This window comes from Peromyscus leucopus, chromosome 14, assembly GCF_004664715.2.
Source record: "Peromyscus leucopus breed LL Stock chromosome 14, UCI_PerLeu_2.1, whole genome shotgun sequence".
In the NCBI taxonomy this organism is placed as follows: domain Eukaryota; kingdom Metazoa; phylum Chordata; class Mammalia; order Rodentia; family Cricetidae; genus Peromyscus; species Peromyscus leucopus.
In genome coordinates, this window is record NC_051075.1 from 4,133,361 (window position 1) to 4,156,443 (window position 23,083).

Here is a 23,083-nt window from a genome sequence, read left to right on the forward strand (position 1 = left end):
GTGTATTCTAAAGGAAAATACTGTGTTATCCTTTGCTTGTGAATATACCACGCTCACTTTAATCTTTCATTGATGTTACCTGCATTGTAAAAAACCACTTGAGTGTGGATGGGGGGCGGGGGAGACATAAGTAAGCAACAGCTATCACACTGTAGGAATTTAAAGAAAAATGTGTAGTCTATTCCTCTCACATGGAGAGCATTCCCCTTCCATGAAGAACTATTCCTGCTCCTTCATAGATCACCCTGCGGATTTCAATACAGCCTCGGGCTTGTTATCTCAGCTACTTCTCTGTTGTGATAAGACTCCAGGACCAAGGCCACTTAGGGAGGGAAGAGTTTATTTGTGGGCTTACGGTTTCAGAGGGAGAGAGTTCATGAGCACCACAGGGAGCCCGGCAGCAGGCTGGCAGGTGGTCATGGTGCGAGAGCAGCAGCTGAGAGCTCACATCCTCAGCCATGAGTGTGGGGCAGAGGAGTGCCACAAATCTTTTTAGCATCAAAGCCTGCCTCATCCAGCAAGCCCACACCCAATCCTTCCCAAACACTTCCAGCCAACTGGAGACCAAGTATTTAATTATGGCAGCCTATGGAGATCATTCTCTGGAAATAGGTCTATGTTGGGGTAGACTCACTGATCATTTCACTCAATGCTCCCAGTGAGTGCTCTATCTACTAATGCTCCCAGTGAGTGCTCTATCTACTATTACTCAGTGCTCAATCTATTAGTGGTCCATCCAATTTTAAGACAGCAACAACACACCTCCAGGCCTGGACAGTTACGCCCCTAAGATGAAGAAATGAAGTGCAATAACCACACATCATAGAAGGAAGCCACGATGGTCTCAAGCAGACTTTCTCAAGTAAGGCCCACTCTGTTGCTGATTTTATTTTACTCCTCATGCCCACATCTGAGAGCCTTGGAGGGAGGCTTTGCCAGGATATCTTCCAATTGAACAACCTTTACTTTGACACCTGTCCAAAGAACCCAACTTAACCAATGAGCCAGACCAACCTCACTGTTCCGTCTCCATCCTCTTGTCCATGTCCAGGCTACTGGAAGCCTACAGTGTAGCATATTTCTATCGCTCCCTGACTCTTTTCTTGCCTACACTTTCTGTTTTCTAGAGAGACCTCCTGTGAACATGCACCAACAAATACCCAAATGTCCTGAGCGCACTAATGTATGACACATAAATCTTCATTTCAGAAATCTTCTCTGAACTTGACCCTAAAGGTAGTATAGACATTCCTGTCTTGCAAAGACATCATATTTACATTTTGACTAGGAGTAATTCAGGTTCAGAATTTGGAGCATAGTGAACTATATTTATCACAGGAACAAGTGTTTTAGCAGTGCTGGATCTAGCCTGTGCTCACAAGGTGTTTACTGTGAGTGTCCCATACAGAGCTAAGGACTAAGCACTTGCCTCACAGATTTCACACCAGGGATTTCCCAGGCAGTGTTTTCAGGGGCCCCTGAAAATGCAGATTCTGGATTTATCCAAGACTTCTGAAATGAGAGTATATTTGGGATAAGTGCTCAGAAGCAAAGGAGTTTTTGTTTTGTTTTGCTTTGTTTTGAGCAAACTTCCATGGGATTACAACTAAACACCAGTATGATCATGACTGGAGAAACAACAAACACATCTGAAAAAGGAGGAAGTAAAATAACAAAACAGAAACCCAATGAAAAGCACACTTGGCTTTGGACTGACTGACCTTAATGCAAATTCCACCTCTGATTTCTCGGTTGCATGCTCACGGCCAAATGATTCTACCACTCTAATTTGCCCTAATAGTTACTTGCAGGGCCATTAGGAATGAATGACAGGATATTTAAAATACTTAGCACAGATTTCAATATTTATGTGATATCATTATGACAGTCTGGGTCTCTGTTTTGCAAACTGTCCCTACAATCACAAAATGCCAACACCCATTTTCTAAGGAATAGGACAGCACAAGCCTATCTGAATTTAGAGAAAGGAGTTTCATTGTGATTAAAAGTAAGAACAGAAATTTTATGGGAAAGCTGGCATACAGACTTAGAATGCTGGTTTTATGTAAACATACATGGTTTGCAAAAATGACCTCCTTCTCCAAAGCCCACAAGTCTTATCTATCTGGATGATTTGTAAATAATTTCAAATGACAGTTTTAAAATTACCTAGATATGTCCTTCAACTATTTTGTTGAAAATTTGTGTTTTTGTATTCCTATATCATAAAGTATTTTCAAGGTCATCACTGTCTTTTACACTTGATGGCTCTCTCCTCTGGAAATGACCAAACTAGTCCTCAAAACTATCTTAATATCTGTGCTAGTAAGAGTACTGTCATTGCAGAAACAGTAACAAACTCCTACACTGACTGTTTAAATTTACTATGTGGAATTCATCTACAGAATAATAGTCTGACTTCCTTCCCAGAGGGAACACTCGTCAGGTCACTGTGCTGTATAGGTAAAGAGTGGCTGCAGCTTTTCCACCGTCTCCAGGGAGAACCATGTTAAAGATTGCCAGTAGAGACAGGGGTGGTGTGAAGATTGACCCCCCCTGCTCTAGAAAACTAACTTGCTCAAGAGAACATCAATAGCCTGATGATCCCCTAAGGAACACAGGCTAATCCATTAGACTGACTCACTTCAGGTCAATCCTATTAATCATCATTATTTCTGTGAAGAATCAAAAGCAAGAGACAGCCCATCTCAACAAATGGAGAAAGGTTTAAATGATAAAATCCAAGAAAGAAAGGTAACAACAATTACTGACTTAAATACCATATTAGAACTCCAAACATCAGCCCTAGTTCCACAAGGTATTTATTCCCTCTGTGTGAGAAAGGCTCCTTTGAAACTAAGAATCTGTACAGACCTGAGGAAACGAAAACAATTATCATTGAAGATAACATCTATTAATGTCAAATAGGAGAAGAAACAGAACCTTTGCTTCCATATTCTGCAGGGAAAGGATCTGCATATATATATACATGCATATATTAAAATAGATTGAGATAGATCAACACGTATAAATAGCTCAATGCAACATCTGTAGCAGTCCTTTGGAGTATATTAAAGTTCTTTCTGTTTATCAGGTTGGTAAATCATATCAACTCCTAGTTATTTAAATTGCCAGTTGCCAGGCAACCACATCTTTGTCAACTGTCACTCACTTTTAAGTTCTTCTACAACACTCCTTTAAGGAAAAAGAAGTGAAAAAAATCTTGAGACACTTATTTTGGGCATCAGAAACGCACTTAATTTTATCCCTGAGCTCAGAGAGTTTATAACGACACAGGGAATCAAGTCCTATGTGGAGGTGGAGGGCATGCCGTGGCCCAAGTTGTGGTATAGATGCAGAGAAGTTGAAGGATGTTGCTAGACTAAATTTCCTTCCACAGCAGAAACACATTTGGGACTGACCGTCTGAAAGGACATGTGCACTCTGGGTCAGCCAGCCGATTCTCAACCACACTGCTGTCTAATTCCTGTTTTACAATTCCCTCTCATCGGAAGAGTCGCAATCGCAGTAGTCGATAACTCCTCACTTCTTACTGTGCCTTTGTTCCTGGACGGTGAGGGACTAAGCAATTCATTACTTCCTGGGAGAATCTCTAGCATGATGTTTAATGTCTATGGCTATAAATCAGTAGCCATCATTTCACCCAGTCCCAGTAGCATACCCCTTCCGCTCATGGGGCTGTGGATATGGCTCCATGGATAAAAGCAATTGCTGTGGAAGCACAAAGGCTTGAGTTCAAATCCCCAGAGCCTGTGCGAAAATTGACTATGTAAGATGAGACTCTGTAATTCAGCAGTCCTACAGGAAGTTGGGAGGCAGACAGAAGGCCCTGGAATCTCATGGACCAGCTAGTCCACCATGCTCCAAGAAACAACAAAGAGCCACTGCGTTATCAAGGTGGAAGGCAGGGCCAACATCTGAGGTCGTTTACTTGTCTTTACACCTGTATTTGTATGCAGGAAAATGCACACACACACCACACACATTACACACACACACACACACACACCACACATCATGCACACATACACACACAACACACACAAACACAACACACACAAACACCACACATCACACACAACACACATCACAAACACACATCACACACACACACACCACATATCACACACACACCACACACCACACACATACACAACACACAACACACATCACACACACACACACACACACACACACACACACACACCACAACTTCAGTTCAAGATAAGGCAGACGTCTGCAGTAGAGACAGCAGAATCCAGTGTGTACAGCATTCCCTGTCAATACTGATGTATTGTCTTTGAGATCTGCCACTGTCTCTCTGGACATCAGTTTCAGACCAGATTAGATCATCTTCAAAGCTCTTTCTAGGAGCAATATTCCATAAACCCATAAATCTCTACAAAAGAGAGAGTTCTTAGCTAAAGTCTATAAAAAAAAAGCAAGATAACCCAATTAGTCGGGCATTTTTAGATTACCTCTCAAAAGATAAAAAAGTTTTTAGATAGAAATTATAAAACTATAATTTGCTCTGCTATACAAACATTTGATAAACAAAAATAAAATTTCATGACTTCAAATTAAAATTGGCAGACTTTGTCAACTTTGAAATTAAAATCTGTATGCCAAAATATCAACCCTTTAAAATTACAAAAAAATCAATCAAGTTGGAAGAAACCACCACAACACACACACACACACACACACACACACACACACACACACACACATACAAACAAACAAAAAAAAAAAACCAGAAAGAATGTATAACCAAATTGCTTAAAGAATATCTCACTGGGCGGTGGTGGTGCACGCCTTTAATCCCAGCACTCAAGAGGCAGGGGCAGGTGGATCTCTGTGAGTTCGAGGCCAGCCTGAGCTACAGAGTGAGTTCCAGGAAAGGCACCAAAGCTGCACAGAGAAACCCTGTCTCGGAAAAAAAAAAAAAAAGAATATCTCTAAATGAATAATAAAATGGAAGAAAACAAGAGCAAGTTGCAAATAGTAAAGGAAAGAAATAAATCATGAGCAAAAAGGAAACTTCTCCCCCAGTAATCATATGAAAAGCTGTTCAATGAGTGACCACGCCACTCCTGTCAAATTGGGTGATGTTTTAAAATCTTCCAATCCCTTTGCTGGCAGGATGTGGAACCAGTGAATTTCACATGCACTTCAGGGTGTTCATGTACCATTCAGAATAGCTGCGTGAATGATCCAGCTGACGTATAATGGTCTACATCCTATGGTAGGCAGGGTCATCTAGCTGATGTATGATGGTCTATATCCCAAGGTAGGCTGGGGAAGAAGGCCTTGTCCAGATGTTCTGACTTGATTCCTAGGGTCTGTGCATATGTTACCTACATGGCAAAGAAAAGTTAAAGTTGCAGATGGAATTAAAGTTGCCAGTAAAATGATTTCCAGATTAGGCTGGCCATTCTGAATTATTCAAGTTGAGAGTTTATTTGTTGACTTTTTTGAGATATGGTCTTACTCTGGTAGCTCTAGCTGGCCTAGCTTCCAACTGGTAGCCCAGGCTGCCTTCAAACTCACAGTAGTGCTCCTGGCTCAGCCTCCTGAGTATGGGGATTATAATCATGAATCACCACACATGACATGATTTTTTTGTCAATTTTTATTATTTACTTTGCTGTGTGTGCATATGTGTACCACAGCACATGTGGAGGCCAGAGGATAATTCTCAAGAGTCAATTCTCTCCTGCCACCTGTGGGACCCAAGGCTGTCAGGCCTGCGGACAAGCACTGCTACCCACCGGGCACCTTCTCGGCCCAAGGATCTTGAGAGTATAAAAGGAAAGCAGAGGTGAGTCAGGCAGGCCTGCAACTGTGCAGCAGTCAGACATGCATCACAACAGCTTCACGATACTGGAGTGAGGCCAGAGTCCAGGGAAGAGGGCACACACTCCAACTGGGTAAGCTGAGGAAATGGATTCTCTCCTGGTGGTTCAGGAAAAATGGAAGGCCTGCCAGAACCACCACTTTAATTTTAACTCAATAAACTTCTCTCAGCATCTACAGGACACTAGCAAATGCCCAGCAAATCTGCTCCTAGGGAAACTCTCGTGTGTCCTCTTGGGGAAGTCATAATACTCACAGTAAGACTACTAGAACCAGCAAGTTTGGAAACAACCTATATGCCTATGAAAAGCAGAATGAATATATAAAAACAAAGGAACTGCAACAATTGAATTCTATATAACAATCAATAGAACAGGCCTACAGCTATATACTTCAACTCCATTGTACTGACAATAAATTAAAGAATGAATCACATGTCATATAAAAGCATGCAGAATGATGTGCACGTTTGTAAAATTCAGAATGATGTGCATGTTTGTAAATAGTTTATAATTGCAATTGAAAGGAATGAGTGAGATCTAGAGAGATGGATCAATGGTTTTAACTATGCAGTGTTCTTCCAGAAAGCCTGAGTTTAACTCTCAGGACCATGTCAGGCTTATAACTCCAACTCCACAGGAACCCAAGACCTCTAGGCACCACAGGTACCTTCACTCACATAACCCCAAACACACATACATAATTAAAAATATTAACAATAAATCTTCAATTTAAAAAAAAATTAGTGAATAAGAATGATAAACATCAAGTTCAGAATAGTAGCTAACTCCAGAGTGAATAGATTATGTATAGAATGCTTCAAATATATATTTTATTACATTTATTTGTTTGTGAGTGTGTGTGTATGTGTATGCGTGTGTTTATACACATGTGTGTGAACACTCATGCCACAGTGTGTGGCAGTCAGAGGACAACTTTTGGAAGTCTGTTCTCTCCTTCCATCACATGGGTTCCAGGGACCGACTCAGGTTGTCTGGCTTGGTGGGCAGTGCTTTACAGCCTTTACAATGCTTCCCATCTCACTGGACTCAAGAACCCTAAATGGTTTCTTCCTAAGGGGAAAAGAGAGTTTTAAGGTAATGGAATAAGAGAAGTTGGTGAATGGGTTAGTATTTACTAAATTTAGTATTCACAATTTCTGTATCACTAAAATTTCTTATAATAAAAAAATAAACAACATATGTTAAATGGGTATACTTTCCATGTGTCCACTGGCAAACAGGGAAAATGATTGCTCCCAAGTTCATAAAAATGATCTCACCCAAGAAAGTGTCCCCATTAACATGCCAATTAGAAAACAAAAATGCCCAAAGCAAAAAAAAAAAAAAACATAAATATCAAATTTTATAACTTTCCAAATCACAGTGAAGCAAGAAATCTTTATTTTTCCTTTTATATTAAGCAATTACATCTTAAGTCTAAAGAGTCGGAAAGTAATATACACTGAGAAGGACTTTTTCTGCCGTTCTCCAAAGAAGCCCAGCCAGGCATGGAGAGTTCTGCTTGGAACTGACCATTGTACAGATATTATCACCTTTTAGCAAAAAAAGTAAGACAGCCTATTTAGAAATACCAGTGTTTAAATAAGTTAACTAGACAGAGTAACAGTCTACAGAGCCTTGCCAATCCCCACTAGGAAGGATAATAAAACTACTAACTAAGCCAGGCGGTGGTGGCGCACGCCTTTAATCCCAGCACTCGGGAGGCAGAGCCAGGCGGATCTCTGTGAGTTCGAGGCCAGCCTGGGCTACCAAGTGAGCTCCAGGAAAGGCGCAAAGCTACGCAGAGAAATCCTGTCTCGAAAAAACCAAAAAAAAAAACAAAAAAAAAAACAAAAAACAAAAAAAAACTACTAACTAAAAGACGCAGAGAAGAAAAATATCAATCTACTTTTTGTGGTTTAGTATTCTTCCCTTATCTCTATCAAAAACTTGAGGTTTCCTATTTTTTGTTGTCTGTGAAAGGCCCCAGAGCGTTTTGGAAATATTAGGATGTGACTGCTTTGTTTCTTGGCGAGATGATAAAAGTGCAGGGGCTTTCCATGGTGACTGCTCTCCCCCTGGACTGGAAGACGATCAGTCTCCAAGAACCACTAAGAGGATAAAAGACTAGAAAAAACAAAACCAAGCACAAGAGGAATCTCAGAACAGTGTGTAACTTGAACAAGCACTTTGTTATGATCTATTCTTATTCAAATGAAGCTTCATCACTGCACCCAAACCAAGGGCCCCTTTTCCGTTAGGCTGGCGGCAAAAGGGAATTAATTGTTTAGTTCAGGTGGCATACAACTTAACACCTGAGCCCCCAAAGGGCTGATCACAACACAAAAGGTGGGAATGAGAGCAGCCTCGAGAAAAGCAGGCTCCTTTGTCGTTTTTCTGACCAAGTCAAGCAAATATAATATGCCAGATAAATTAACATCTCGGTCAATGACTATGAATATTAAATATTAAGACATCATATTATGTCCGAAAGAAAATTACTATTTCAATTAATTTATGTACTATGGTATGAATGGACCAAGTGCTTAAGACTATCCCAGCCAGACACTCAGACTCACAGGTTATCGTTTTAATGAATGCCTTGTATTTGTGTAGAGCCTCACTATACCCAACACTACAGCCGGTGTCCTCCCAGGGACCCTTTGCTCCTTCTCTCTTCTTTCTGCTCCTTTTTCTTCAGCCAACTGGTATAAGACACTCCAAGGCAAGGTCACAGTATTACCTGTTTGTTAAATGTCCCTTCTCCAGAAAAACGCCATTCTCTCCAGCCACCTCTGCTAAGAACGTTTCTTGCTCTGGGTGGATCGTCTCCCGTATAGGGGCTACCTCCAGTCTTTCTCTGTTAAAATACTTCTCTTTACAACATCTATTCACTTAGTTACTTCAGTCAGTCTTTGGGGAGAATGATAAGACTCCTCATTATGTCTGACAGTAATTTATTTGAATTCTAACATTTTTCTTTCCAAGTTTAATTAAATATCTTCTGCTTATTTAAAATAAGGCTTTAGCCCTAAGACCTTTCATCCCATAATATGCACGTCCTTCACTACTGCTCCATGGTAACAGATGATTGGCATGTATCTTATCAATACAATGGTATTTTTGACATTGCACAACCTTAACAATACAGTCAAGTTAAAAACATAGGACTTCACACAATCTTTTCACATCACCTGCATTTATTAGTTCAAATTATTTATCTTCACATCTAATCTAATTCATTGTCATTACCTCTTTGTACCTACCACCACAAGACTTATATTATGAAAGCAATGACATTTATCTATCTACCTCATATGAACCAGAAACAAATGGCAAAGATAGATAGCCTGGTTTTAATACCACTGCCTGTTTAGATGAAATCCAGCAAAAGTAGTGCTTCTTCTGATGTCCACCTGACATAATTGTTCAGGATTATTTACTGACTTAAATTCTACACTGTCTACATATTGACCACAGACTGTAGAAACTTCACATAGATCAAACTAGTGTACACAGAGAATTCCCAGGGGTGCTGATGATAAGATGAATTCTGGAGGGAAACACACAAAGATTCTATTTGGAAAATATATTTGTAATAAGCATGAAGCCCTGCAAAGAACTTCTGTTTCATTTCTTAGTCCTTTGGAGACTTGAGACTTCAAACAAGTTAGGAGAAGAGTAGAGAATAGGAAACACAAATACTGCTGAAATAAGGGGGGAAATGATGAGGCTGGGTGGTGGTGGTGGCGGCGGCGGCGGCGGCGGCGGCGGCGGCGGCGGCGGCGCACGCCTTTACTCCCAGTACTCGGGAGGCAGAGGCAGACAGATCTCTGTGAGTTTGAGGCCAGCCTGGTCTACAGAGCAAAATCCAGGACAGGCACCAAAACTACACAGAGAAAACCTGTCTCAAAAAAAAAAAAAAAAAAAAAACTTCTTGTCATATGACTGAGGAGAATATGAAAAGGGTAAACTAGATGTGAGGCTGGGGAGTTACCAGGGTTATTGGAGATCTGAAACAATATGGTATCATTGGGTTAACATATAAAAAAACAAGAATAAGCTGATCTCAGGTGATACATATAATGGGAGAGGGCTCCACTACAGTAATGAAGTGTGGTGGTATTCTAATTGTACTGAAAAATGATTTTGATTGTATGTTAATAAAATAAGTTGCCCAGGGGTCAGAGCTCTTAGAGCCATAGACAGAGTGTGGCGGTGGTGGTACACGCCTTTAATCCCATAGATCTCTGTGTGTTCAGGGATACAGCCAGCATTGGAGACATATGCCTTTAAGACCTAGGGGGCTGTACATTCAGACAGTGACGAGGCAGTCACGTGTTTGGGTTTACAACCAATGAGAAGGCAGAATGACTGGAAAATTGAGTTACACACAGGAAATAGCTCTTTTTCGAGAAGCTGGGACACAGCAGGAGGAAGGGTGAGATTTTAGCTCTGAGCTCTGACCTCTTGGCTTTCTCTTTTACATTGTTTCTGTGTTTCTTATTTAATGAGACGGTTGGTTACATCTACAGTGAAGCTTGAACAGGACACCACTGCATGGTTCCAAATAAAAGGGGAATTGTGTGTGTGTGGGGGGGGGGGAATCCCAAAAACAGAGCTAGGGCTAGACCAGAGGAAATGAACCAGATGTACAAAGAGGTAGTACCATCGTACCAGAGGAGGAGGCCCAGGACGCCCCCCAGGCTTCTGACATGTGAACACAAAGTGTCTTTAAGGACAGAAGGAAGAGTGAGGAATGGGAACAGCAAACGGAACAGATCTTCCCTTCCCACGAGCTCAGGGAGGAAAAACATCCAGTTTCACTGTTCTAAGAGCTAATACCACATCTCATCTTCTTTTAGCTTCCAGTTTCCTAAAAGAAACATGTACTACTAATAATCAGAAAGTTTCCTTATTCCCCCTTTTCAAAAACATGGGTTTTACTATACTGTTGCCACTGGAATGCCCCAGAGTTGGGAAAATCAAAACCATGTGTGGCAATATTGGACTTAGGGGAATTGGAGATTTCATATTTTTACATAAGGAAAGCCAGCAGTATGGCCTACATAGTGAGTTCCAGGACAACAAAAGGCTGCCCCCCCAAAAAAAATGATGGAGCCCCACAAACGACACTTAATATCATCCTCTAAGCTCCCTCAGCACTCTTACACACATACACATGCACCTCACAAAGCCAGCAGAAAGGGCAGTAACACCACCAAGTGATCCATTTCGCCCTGGTAGTTTTCTACAAATAAAGCTGTCTGTCACTGGCACAGAACGTTTTGTGTAGCCTTTATTCTAATGTTAACTCATATCCAACCATATACCATACCATATCAATAGGTAAAGTAAATGGTACACTTACTTCCTACTAATCTTCACTCGATTACAGTGACAAATTATCTTATTTATACATTCGCAATATTGGCAGTGTAATTTATTAAATAGATTCTGCCACCATTTTTCTAACAAACAGACCTTCTCATAAACCCTGCATCCTCACAAGCAGACTGACCTCAAGCAACATAGAATTTTCTCCAAAATGTCTGAACTCAATCAAGTGCATGGGAAGGGGTTCACAGCTAGCACAGCTCATTTCCTTATTAGAAAATGATTCCTGGTATTTACTACTTGCTCATTAACAACAGCAATAAGTGTCCTAGAAGGGACCAAGCCATACTGGTCCTTCCCACTCAAAGCAGGGGACAGCTGAGGAAGTAACAGCGTCCATGCAGTAATGTGGATCTTATCCAAATAATGACACAAGGGCACTCCATGACTCCAGTAGTTAATCTCCAAACACCCATTTTAACAGACAGCAGAACCTCAGGGAGGAATATGAATTGCTGATGTGGATGTGAAAGGGTGAGAAGCCCCTCAGAATTGCTCATAGTTGACATTATCTTTTATGGGTACAGTTTAATTGGGCCAAATTAAGACACTTCCATACATTTGCTTTTGACGATGTGTGAATATGAGTGCATGTGTGTGGGTGTGTATGCCATGGTGTGCACATAGAAGCCACAGGACAACTTACTGGAGACAGTTCTCTTCTCCCACCATGTGGGTTTCTGGGATCAAACTCAAGTCATCCGGCTTGGTGACAATTGTCTTTATCTGCTGAGCCACCGTAATGAGCCCCCTAACTAAGACACATCTAACATCTGTATCTCTCAATTATGTTTACAGAGGTATGGAAACTGGGAGATACTTAAAAGATGAGCTCCATCTTATCCAAGAAACCTATGAATAGCATGGGCTGAGAGGTTGGGGTCCAGCAGGAATGCATGCATGCTTGCTTTACAGGGTTACCTAGGGCCAATCATCCAAGTTCCAGTAGGAAGTGTTGACTCAATTAGGATTTAGGGAGATGTCCCAACACTATAAGGGATGAGAATCAATTCCATAAAGGATCAGAGATCTGTGTGCTGAAACTATGATTCCAGGAACTGATGTGTGTGCTAGGTGTCATGCAATGCTTCACAAATGTGCTGGACTCCACACAATACATGATGTGTATGCGACTCCATTCAATACTTGACACGAGTGCTAGACTCCAGGCAATTACTAATGCATGTGCTAGACTCCGGGAAATACTTAATGCGTATGCTACAACCCCGTGTGTTAGTTCAAATGTGTGCTAGACTCCACATAATACTTGATGCACATGCTAGACTGCATGTGAGTTGGGGTGTGATCAACTCTGTGCATTGTTTGATGGGTGTGCTAGACTCCCTCACAATATTGCCCCTTGTGTTCCGAAACACTTTGTACTAAGAAATGGAGGTGCATTGCAGATGACCCAGTAAATAACATCCTGGAGCAGAATGAAGACCGTGGTCCTTCCAGTTAGTTAAGAACAGGAGGACACGTCCCACTAGAAAGGGCGTACAGACACAGAAAGAAGGAACAAACAAGCCCCACCCCTCCCCCATGCTGTCGCCACTGAGAGCTCTGTAGTCAGTCTATCACAACACCCAAATGGGCTCTGAACGCATCAGCCGTTTACAAACTCAAATGATGAACTAGACTGTTTCCTCAGCTACACAATATTCTGGCATCATGAAAATTTGCCCTATTTATTCAGAGATGCTCTGTCTCCCCTGGACGAGTATTCCTTTCTGAACACCTAAGTTTTGAAGTGTTTGCTTTGCAGAATTTCTTGCCCAAGCAGCAGCTTAGAAAGCAGAGCTCTCCTGCAGGCTCTGAGGGGCTTCTAAACTCCATGCACCTGGGATCAAAGGCAGGATTTTCAGATAATTTTAAACCTTTTCTAAGATGTTCTCAAAATGTTTAAGTTTTTTAAATTTATCACCAGACATAGAGGGAAAACCTTTTCAAATAGATAATTTTTTTTTGCCATCCTGAAGGTGCTTTTTTAGAAACCATAATCACCTCACTCAGATGTACTGAGACTAGCAAGGGAACAATACAGTTTCCTTTTGAAAGGACTCTGCAAATACTCATTACTGAACAACAGAAGCTGTACTGCAGCAGGGTCCTCAGCTCCATTTTAAATGCTCGGAGCCTCGTGCGGCTTCCTAGCTAATCAGGGCACACACTCCTCACTGACTGAACGGGCTTGTTTTCATAGTGGCTGGCCTCCTCGTCCAAACAAAAATGTTGTCCATTGAGAATTTAGCTTTATGAAGTGACAGGAAGTCAAACTCCACTGTAGCTGCTCCATTAAAAAAATAACAGCTTGAGTTCCCATTCAAAATGTGAATGACGTCTACATCAAATGTTGTGTCAGCAGACCTTTGCTTGTAGGTAGATGTTCTACTACTAAAGAATCATACAGAATAAGCAGGGTGTGTATGTCCTCAAGCATGTGTGTGTGTGTGTGTGTGTGTGTGTGTGTGTGTGTATGTGTGTGTGGTGTGCTGTGTTCTTGAACATATGTGTGCATGTGTGCATTCACATAGATGTATGTATATGTCTAATCTTCTTTGGCGGCAGAAGCATGTAAAATACTTTGTACTTGTCATTACATACCAAGAAATAGCTCACAAAACTGTTGTCGTTGTTTAAAGAATTTGATTATTGGCATGGCTAAATAAAGCTCTTCAATCATTAATTATCTAGACAAAATTACTAACAATTTCTCCTAAATAATATAAAATGTTGCAATTTCCTAATTCTGATTACTTGAGTTGGAACAATGGAATAAGAGATGCAATGACATCCAGATTTAGTCCAGGAGCAGTGGAAATTTTATCTTCGGAAGAAACTGGTATATATTTCATAAATTTTAGACTCAGGGAGAAAATATTATACAATAATGTATATGGTGTTAATTGTATAATTCTTTAAAAATACAAGAAAATACACAATGTTTGGTCTCTTTAGGCAATTCTAGTTTTTGCTTAAAGGATGAAGGCCATGTCCCTGTTACTGAGAATCTCTGAGCAGAGGACTGCTTTCCCATCAAAGAGTCTCTCTTCCAGGTAAAAGCTCTGGATGCTTACAGACTTCATTTCAGTAAGGCTGGCTTTCATCTAGGCAATGAGTAGCCTGGCTTTGGGGAAAGGACCTTGCATTCTGCCACTATCTTTCTCCGAAGGCTGGGCTGGCTGAGGCCTCAGGTTTCCACCCAGGGCTGTGCTGTTTTCCAGTGGGGACTGTAGTCAATTACCATACACGTGCCTCCTTAAGACAACCAGGCCTATGCTTTTACAGATCTGGGGGGCAGGCGCCTAACAGCAGTCACACTAGGCTACTCCCCATGTGTCCGTAAGGCCCCACTGCTTCTGGAGCCTCAGGAACAGCCCTCTGTTGTGTGACTTTTCCTGGGGGACTTGAAGGAATATCCATTCACCACAGATGACCCCAGCTTGTTGGGGTTCCTTACAGGAATGCCGGCGACTCAAAGGCAGCTACATCCCTGACAGGCCCCACCAGGCACGGGAACTCGTGAGCGCTGCATCCCCGACAGCTTCGCTTTGGCACTCTTCTGTCTCCGGTACACTCTGGTACCTACCCCAGGACCATGCGTAATGGGGCAGTTATGTGACTAGAATCTCCTCTGAGGGTCTGGAGATCCACACCATCTCCTACAAGAGTCATCACAGCTATGCTGAGTCAAGATGGCAATGGTCGTGTTGTGCCTGGAAGACAGAGCTCCACTGTTACACCAGGTTTTGATCCCATGGTCAGACTTCCCTCTCCTCTTCTGTATCTGTCAAATACCTTCCCACCTCCTTTGTTATATACATGGCTGTGTTTAGGGCACATTTGCATAATACGGAACAGTCTCCTAAGTTTGAGTCCCTTAATCACATCCACAAAATCCCTTTTGGTCCTAAAAGATGGCATTCACACTTTCAAAGACTGGTGTGTGGGTTCACGTGGAGTTCCACTGCTGAACCCACTGTATGTGTCTCACACAACTTAACACACAAGAAAACACTAAAACCTGCCGATTTATTTCTGCCCATATCACACATAGTGAAGCAGTGTGTGTGTGTGTGTGTGTGTGTGTGTGTGTGTGTGTGTGTGTGTGTGTTAAATAAAGCAGCATACATCCCAGTGACAGTTTAGAGCGAGGGATAAAATCAAATATAACAAATCAAGATTATAATGAAAGTGGCAAGAATATCTGGTGAAATGAAATATTTAATATTTCTAATCTTCATTCCCTAAAATATGTCTTTTAAAACAATGTAACCCACTTTGTAGCCACATCTAGAAGTTTACTAGAACATCTAGGGAACAGACATTCTCCTGACATGTATTGGCTGGGATCTCCTGTTTCTCATAATAGAAATCACAATCTTAGGAAGTCATCAGTAGGTGATAAAGACAATCAAGGGCTATGTATTAAGAAAAACCAGATATACATCCCTGCCCTGTCCCTGGGTGAAGGGCTTCATGTAAGTATTTCTTTTTTCTTCCTCCTTAAACTTTTTCAAAACTATTCTTATTTTTAATTACGTGTACTTGTGTGGGTGCAGCCACCTGGGTACAGCTGCTCCAAGACTCCAGAGGCTTCAGATTTCCCTGGAGTTACAGGCAATTGTAAGCTGTCTAATGTGGGAACTGGTTAGTTTCTGTCAACTTGACACAAACCTAGAACAACATCGGGAAAAGTATTCTCAATTGAGGAACTGCCTCCATCAGAATGCCCTGTGATCGTGTCTTTTGGGTATTTTCTTGATTGTTTATTGTTACAGGAGGGCCCATCACACCCACATAGGCAGAATCAGGCAAGTAGCCTGAGCCGTATAAGAAAAGTAGCTGAATGTGAACCTGGAAGCAAGCCAGTAAGTAGCGTTCCTCAACAGTCTCTACTCCAGTCTCCTCCTTTGACTTCCTGCTCCGACTCCCTCAGTGATGGTGTGTGACCTGGGAGTTGTAAAATAAACTCTTTCCTCTCCAAGTTGCTTTGATCATGGTGTTTATCACAGCAACAGAAAACAGACTAGAATAATGTAGGTGCTAGGAACTGGATTCGGGAAATATGCACTCTTAACTACTGGGTCAGCTCTCCCCCTCAATCTCTTACTGTGTAATATGAAAAACTTTCCTGAGCATTTCCCTGCCTAGCAAGATTCACAAAGAAATACCCTTGATTCTTTAATCCATTGGCTGTTGCTAGTTCACAGTAATACTCCCTTGCCTGCTACAAGTTCCTGGAGATGCTGCAGCCTGCCACACTCTGTTTGCTTGGCTCTCTCTAACATTGTACCTATGTGTGCCAAGAACCCAAATTTGTGCATGCATATATGCACATGAATATGCGCTCTCACACACAAACACACACAACATATACACACTTACCCCTGAAAGCTCAGCATCATCATTCTGTGGCTCCCTTTCTCTCCCCATCATCTCCATCTATCAGAGAAACTAAGGGACTCTATCCTTTTCTACACTTCCTTTTAAACGCCTACCTCACCCTGAAGTCTTAACATCAATAAGAATGGAGCTTTTACTGGAATCAGACAGGCTAGTGAAGAACTAGTTCACGGTACCCCAGAATCCTCATCAAAAAAGTTTTCAGGGCAAAAAAATTTTTTCCCAAAACAGGATTTTTTATTTTTGTCAATTTTTTAAGACCTCTTCTACCTTGTTATAATTTAAATTCTATTGGTGGTAACATTATTTAAAGAAAAAATATACATGAAATAACAGTACCGAATCTGACACACATTTCAAACTCAATATATTATTTCTATCATTGATGTTATTTCTACTACTATTAAGCTCTGGGAGTGAAATTAGATCCGTTAATATATATAAAAACATCCAGTCAACATTCTTACTCTAAGAAGACTGTTGAAGTCAGAGCCACAGTTTGATTCAATACTGTATTCTAAGGGGCTGTCAGGCACAGAAACAAACGCCAATGAATTCCACTCTGAAAACAGTTTTGCATAGTTTTATTTTTAGATTCTCAAAACTGGCCTGATTCTCCTTTCCCTGGATGAAAAGAATTCCCTCTGAAATTTCTAATGTAGCAAACAAAGTTAGAAGAATATTTCTGGTCTCAGTCAACAATCCCTTAGATGTGGGTGGTAAGAGGCATGGTGAGGGTGAGAGTCAGCAGTGCTGATGTGACTTAGACTCACGCCAGGGGCTTAAGGAGGAGATACTGTTTGCTATGCTGATAACTCACACGTGATCCTTTTGCCTCTGTGAAGTCCTTGTAGCTAATTTTTACCTCTAAAAAAATTCATACGCACTTTCTACTGCTTCAAATTGAGTGGCACATGAGAATCCTATGCTGTCTTCAACCCACGAATTTTGGTAATGACAGGCATAAGTGCAGCTAAGGTGGAAGTTAGGCCCTGGCTATATTGGTCTTGATGGATCAGCGCTACAGAGAGGTTTTTAATGGTCACCCAATGGCTCATTTATTCCCTATAAATAATTTAATAATGCTTCTTAATTAAAATATACCATGACATTAATGAAAAGTAATTTGCTATCCAGCTGAATCACATAGAGAGTAGGCAATACTCAGCCACAGAGAATGGACTGAAATGTCAAGTTCCTCGCAAAGAGACCTGGACATTGGCACAGACCCACACCATGGGCACAAAGAAGAGTATAGTGTCAGGAGCCAGCACATCACACCCCAGGAAACTTCCAGCATGCTTATAATGATCCAGTTCCATCATATGATGCTGGAGGTGAACCCCAACATCAAAGCTAAGTTTCCCTCTGCTGGACTGCACGAGAAGCCACACTCGAGCATTAAAGGAATGAATGGATGCATGGAGATGCGCGTATGTGCACAGGCAGATGTAGATGCAGCTATCTCTTAAAGAATAACTTCAAGCAAGCAAACAAGAGAGTAAAATGTGATGTCACGGAAATGCAGCGTGCTTCCCATGGCAACTTCCAACAGTCAAGCGGCTCTTCCCAGCATCAGTGACATGAAAGCATGTACAGAAACATGTTGCCTTCCTTTTTTTCTATAAAAAATCATTTTTCCATTTTATGTTTTTTTGGTTATCTGTCTCAAGTGCCATTTTAAACCCAAAATAACCAACAAAACTGTATCATTCAAGCCATTTAAAAGGGTGCTCACATGAACAATGCTAAAATAAAATATTCATATCTACTGAGTGATGTGTCCATCCTAAAAGAAAAAATAAGACAGGGGATAATAACAAAAAGCTAGAGCTCATACACTTCTAAATATAAGTTGATTCCAAATCTCCCCGACTAAGCCCCCAAGTGTCCCTATGACAAGAAGTCATGCTGTTTCTCATCTCAGAGCTGTATGACAATTCTCAGATGTCATCCAGAACAACACTAGTGCTTAACTAAAAGCTTGGGATTATTTTCTTATGAGGCTGATGGAAGGGATGTACTGCTCTAATTTATTATGGAGTCTAGATATTTTCAAAGATTATAATAGTTTCTGTGACTAATCCTGTTTTCACTGGCATGCCTGGCACAAACCTGAGATATAAGCTATGTTTTACACCACAATTCGTATCTCTGTTTTGTGTTAATTTCCAATGCAATGTGTGTCAGAAGCTAAAGATGGTGAAGTAAGGATGAGAAAGACAACCCAAAATGTGTTTTCATGACAGACAACCGGCATAACTGTTTCTACAGAGAACAGTTTCATCTATATGAGAGTCAGAAGGACCCACAAGTAATCCAGTTGATTTAATTCTGAGTTATCTTTAAAGAGTGTTAACATTAGAGTGCTATGCAAAACAGGCCAAAGAGAAAAACAAGGTCTCTTACTCAGAGGGAAAGTGGAGTGCACTGGGATTCTAAAATAAAGAAACTACCCCAGTTGAGAAGGATGTTCCTCACCATCACTCTCCCGTGATCCTCCCAGGAAAAGACCAATGTAGGACAGACATTTCATTCCACAGATAACAAAACCAAGGCCAGACAAGTCCAAAGAAATTAGTCAATGTCACTTATGTTTCCAAGTGAGTCTTTGAATGTTTCTTGAAAGGACATGTTGTATGTTTTGAAAATGATTCATTTCTCCTACTTAATTCAGAGAACAATTCTTTTTTGATCACCATAAGGAACAGGCTAAGAACTTCAATCACAATTTTTTAATATATTCAGAAATGACAAAATATTTTCCCTATTGTTCCTTCATATTGCTACAATTTTAGGAGCATTTCTAAACACCTGAATGTAGTTCTTTTTACTTCTACACTTAGCAATTTGGAGACCATTGTGGATTTGGAAGCTACTAATTGTTTAAAGAAAAAGAAAGAATGTCAATGGGACACGTTGGCACACTGAAGGTAAGAAAAAGTACTTAATTGCTATGACTTGAGAGCAAAGAAAGAGAAGCAAATGAGCATGCAATACAGTTTTACAAAGAGGCGTGTGAAGGTGTGAGGAAGGGAACGCATTCAACTCTGGGTCCCCCAAGTCTGTAATTACTACCTGGCCCAAAGAACAAGTGGTGAGTCTCCATAACCTATCTGTTGCCTTTAGTTAAAACAGCTCGTATACATTTGATGCCAGACACTTCCTTACCCAAAATAAAATGGAGAAAGGAGTTTCTTAAAATTGTGACTCAAATCATCAACCATTACAGCTATAGTTTCTAAATGTTTCAGTGGTCAGTTTGCAAAGACCAAGGGTGAGTAATCAAAGGCAGCCCCCCTAAGTAGAGGGCAAGTGTCAGAAGTCCTTTGCAGGAGAAATTTCTCACTGCCTCATACAGGCAGAGCTTGTTCTCTTTCCCCTCCCTGGATTGTTACCTCAGTTTAGTTCCTTCTTTGATTAGGAGAGGGAGGTAGTGACGCTGGCCAAGGCTTTGACCCAGAACAGACATAGAGTTTACTTCAGGTTTGACCCAACAGCACATGTGGAATTCCTACACAAATGGTCTCCTAAATCTAATTTTTGGCAGATTCTGGCTGTTAGCCAGCAACCAAGAAACTCTAACAGCTATCAATGAATCCACCAACACTTCAGAGTTCAGGTATTGAACATATAATTATTGTTGCTTCATTTTTAAAATGGTTCCACCTTCAAAAAATAGCTTTGGATTGGTTACTTGTCTTTTATACCTACCATCTCAAACTTCTAAACACATCTTGTCTGCATCAGTTTTTCAATACTACAAAAAGTATCTAAGATAAATCTACTTAAAGGAGAATGCTTACTGGCTCACTTTCAGAGGTTTTGTCCTGTGGTCTCTTAGCCCAGTCACTCTGAGCCAGTGGCAAACACATCATCAAGGCAGTCTTTTCACTGTATGTGGCCAAGCCGCAGATGCAGACATGGAAAGTGGGTAGGAACATATTATTCTCTTCTAGAGCACATCACCAGTAACAACTTCCTTCCTCTTGGCACACCTCTTAAGGCTCTACTATATCCACATAGTGCCACAAAATCCAACCAACAAACACTCTCCCGGTTGTCTCTTGTTTACTTGGGCATTGAAGTTTCCTAGAAAATGTCTACTCTAGATTACAAAAGCTCACTGGCCATTCCTCATAAAGGTAAAAGCAATCAGATTTCAATACCAGGCAAGAGAAAATGAAATTATGATCAGTAAAGATTTCCAAACACATAAATATCAAGAGAGAAAACTTTTATCACTGAGAGTTTTTACCTCTTTGTTGAGCAATTTGGAAACTGCTCTAAATTTAGAAGCTATGGATGGTACAGAGCAAAACAAAAGAAGTATCATCACAGGGACAAGTGAGTCGATGAAAGAGATAAGTCCCTAATTTCAATGACTGTGGAGCAAAGAACAAGAAGAAAGTGAATATATGATATGGTTCCATGTATACAAAATGGTTAGAACAGAGCTTGGTGTGGTGGTAAAGCCTGCAACCCTAGTAGTCAGGAGGTGGAAGCAAGAGAACCAGCAAGCAGGTTAAGGCCAGCCTTAGCCACATAGCAATTTGAGGCCAGCATGGGCTACTTAATACCTCAAAATACATACATACATACATACATACATACATACATACATAAATGGCAGAACAGATCATTCTAAAGAACAAAAAAGTAGAATAGCGGTTGCCAATGGGTGGAGAGAGGAGAATATTCAAATATTAAAATGTCCATAGGCTGACTGCCATTATGGTTATGGTCATAATACTCTTAAGAGTATACTAACGAAATCATGTAGTTTAAATGAGTGAATTGTATGATGTGAGAATTACAGCTCAGTAAAGCGATAAGACAAGCACATGATGGTAAATAGAACACCAAGAAAAGCAAATGCAAGGGGTTATTTAGTAAGTGTATGAGGAATCCCACCCTCACCACCCCCCAACGGCTCCCTCTCAAACCTCTTTTCATACCTCCGAGAGAACACAGCCTTTCCCACCTCAGTGAATTGGTATCCACCATGTAGTGAGGCCTGGTCTTCTTTACACCAAGTGTTTTGTTTTAGTTTGTTTTTTTCTCCAGTCAAGCCTTATCCATCCTCAATTGATTGCACAGCTTAATTCTACCTCCTCAAAGAATTTAAATACATCCAGCCTACAAAAGGCAACACAGAGAATCCTCCTCTGAGCTCCGATTTTCTCCTTCCTAACAGTTACTTCAATGTTCAATTATATATTCATCTGTGTTTGCTTCTTCAATTGCTTTCTCCTCCAGTGACTGCATTCCTTATGACAGTAAGAACTACATCTGTTTTGTGACCTCGGAAAGTTCAGAGAAAATGCATGGAAAAAGCATCCACTGGGTAAATAAGAAAATTAATAATTAACAACTAGACAACACAAGGAATGCATGGCATGACTTCAAAGTTAGAGATAATTTAATACGCAAAATGGATAAATGGGAGGTAAAACATTTTAATCAATATAACGAAGTCAAATGTCTCATCTTCTTTATTCTTAATCATCTTGTTAAAATTAGACAGAATCTTAAGTCAAATTAAAATGGTTAAATTTATGTGTACACGCTTTCAGTTACATTAGTTTAATAAAAATTCACTAAAAGGCTACTCATTAATGGGACTATTAGTGATAAAAAGATGAATAAAGCAAGTTCTTTTGGCAATGAACTTAGCCACTAGCATGCGATGAAAAGTCATGCTATTTCAATGCTAAAACTGTTTTTCTTTTAAGAAAAAAGAACAAAAGCAAATCTAGCTGGGCACGTGAAGAAGTGCTTCATGCAGTACATATGAGTTTAAAGCATTTCCAATCAAAACTTCAGTGCTCAAAAAAAATCTAGGCACTCAGTAAAGCTTGTGCAATACAGATTTTAGCTGCAAGGTCTTCTGCAATAGCCGCACAAAGAGCAAAGAAAAAGAAACGGTGGGACTCAAGTCCCTGCCTTTCACAGCAACATTCTGCTCGACATTTCTTGAAGACGGGGACATGCTTTTTATTTGTTCTCTTGTTAAAATGAAATTCAAAGAGAGGAAAACAAACACATCATCTTTAGAAGATTACCTAGGAGTCTTGGTCTGTCCTGGTAGAATGGTAAGGGAAGAAGAAAAGGCAGGAAAGGAATGGGAGACAGAGCTTTAAGATAAAGAGGAGGGTAGGAAAGAGGATCAACTCTCAGATACGTCAATCATAAAGACTAAAGAAACATGGCACAAACAAAGGTTCGTTAGGCAGCTCTCACACATAACCCTGTAATGTAGGTAAAATGGGGTGTCAAATCCTCTACTATCCCTTCTGTGTCTATTAGCTAATCTCAGAGTGCTACTGACTGCAGAGACCTTGGGAACACCCTGGAGCTACCATTTCTCTGTCCAGGGTCCACCCATGATTGACATGCTT

General features: G+C 40.7%; 1 protein-coding gene across 14 annotated transcripts in view; it reads right to left on the reverse strand.

The window, feature by feature from the left end:
- The window catches only part of Hdac9 (histone deacetylase 9), an 848,903-nt gene that overhangs the window by 785,364 nt on the left and 40,456 nt on the right, over window positions 1-23,083 (reverse strand). The window contains exon 1 of one of the 14 annotated variants that reach the window (XM_028878436.2): window positions 5,211-5,547. The exons of the other annotated variants lie outside the window; for them this stretch is intronic. The gene's annotated coding sequence lies outside the window, so the exon portion shown is untranslated. Of the gene's footprint in view, window positions 1-5,210; window positions 5,548-23,083 lie in introns of those variants that run through there. 14 annotated transcript variants of the gene reach the window in all.